Source organism: Oryzias melastigma, linkage group LG1 (genome assembly GCF_002922805.2).
Source record: "Oryzias melastigma strain HK-1 linkage group LG1, ASM292280v2, whole genome shotgun sequence".
In the NCBI taxonomy this organism is placed as follows: domain Eukaryota; kingdom Metazoa; phylum Chordata; class Actinopteri; order Beloniformes; family Adrianichthyidae; genus Oryzias; species Oryzias melastigma.
In genome coordinates this window covers 15,141,074-15,142,679 of record NC_050512.1, presented here as the reverse complement: position 1 = coordinate 15,142,679, position 1,606 = coordinate 15,141,074, and the positions used below count along the sequence as shown (strand labels likewise).

Sequence of the window (1,606 nt, the reverse complement as noted above, 5' to 3'; positions counted from 1 at the left end):
AATTCATTTGAAATTTCTGTCTAGCCAATACAAACACATTTGTAATTGCTATAATTGTGTTTAAACTTCACAGGTAAGACACACACTGTTGCCCATGATTGTGCATGCAGCTCAAGAGCAGCTTTTGAAATCTCCTCGGTCCTCTTAAGCGTTGACCCCCTTGTTCAGTCTGAGACCGACACTGAGTCAATCCTGAAAGCTCTCACTACTGTTGTGTGGATTTACACAACATTAGAGTCGCAGCCCTCCTCATGGAGCCGGTCACATTTCCCAGGTAAAGCAGATGAATAAATAAAGCTCTGCTTCTGGATGAACCCCCCCTTCACACACACATGCTCTCTTTTGTGTGATTTGCTGTTGCCCTGAGTTAGTCCTCATCTCTTTGTAGACCTTCTCCCAACAAGCGTTGACCTTCTGCTCCTGCATGTAAAGAGCTCCACGAGACAAGAAAAAAGGGGAGGGGGGAGGCGGCTAACGCAGGCCTCGCCACTGCAAGCAGCCGAGAGACTTCATCCACTTCTCTGCACACTTATCTCCTCCTCACTCTGGCTTTGGCTGTGTTCTCTGAGTGTGTCTGGAAGGTAGATACCTTGTTGGCGCCACAAAGGAGCAGTTCTGTAATAAAAACAGCTGTCTCCCGTGGTCTCTGTGTAATTGGGATTGTTAACGTGGAGAGCTCCTCTGGGAAGCAGAGAGGAGCATGTCTTTGTGTAAAGCATACAGCACCTCCTTGATTCCACGGAAGAGTGAGAAAAGGAGAATAAAAAGTCCTACAAAGTGTGTCGAGCTTTGCTGCATGAGCTCAGTAAGCTCTGTTATACGTATATAACGACCTTTCTTTTATCCTTACTAGTCCTTAAAGTTTGGGGGCTTGACTTTTTCCAATGGAGCCATCTGAGACCATCAGTTGCATCACTTAAAAGCATAAAATAAGATCCAATTATTGATTTAGAATTTTTGCAAATAATAATTTCTTTAAAAAAAGTATTTTGATGTTTTTTCCTCCTAAACGTTTTAACATATTTTAATGTAATGACAATCAGATTATATAATAAATTATTTCAGCATTGTGTGAAGGTATTTTTCTGAATAGAAGTTCCTGCGTGATGATGTCTTTCTCTGGCCTCAATCCTATTTTCCCAGGTAACCTTTAAAATGTATTTTTTCCTAACCGTTCCGACAAGGTGTCCACCTTTAAACGTAGGGGTAGAAAAAAAGAGAAGAAGAAGGAGAAAAAAATCTGCTGGCCAAGGGAGGAAGAGCCTTCGGGTCATAAACGCATCACGAAAAGAGTTGGAAAGTGTACTTCAAAGTCAATTGCTCGGGAGAAGCTGAGGCTGATTTATTTGACTTAAGATATACTTTTTTGTGTGTTTCATTGTGGATAAAAATTTCATACACCGATTTAGAGGTGGTGAAATATAAATGATTTCTTTAAAGTTTCATCATAAATCAGTCTGTGGGTATATGTGAGCAGACACTGATCGCTCCTTGATGTCTCCTGAGCCTGATCTCTTGTCTCTGGATATCTGGAGGTGGCTCCAGCAGCGCCCCGTTCGTCCCGCTGGGGAGCCACATACTTCTGGCTCTCTGGTAATGTCAAAAA

General features: G+C 42.3%; 1 long non-coding RNA gene across 1 annotated transcript in view; it reads left to right on the top strand.

Annotated features, from left to right (window-relative positions):
• The window catches only part of LOC112137155, a 2,500-nt gene extending 1,720 nt beyond the window's left edge, over positions 1-780 (top strand). The window contains exons 2-3 of the long non-coding RNA XR_002917495.2: positions 74-274; positions 389-780. This is a non-coding gene — a long non-coding RNA (uncharacterized LOC112137155). The remainder of the gene's footprint in view (positions 1-73; positions 275-388) is intronic.
• Positions 781-1,606: the final 826 nt, after the last annotated feature.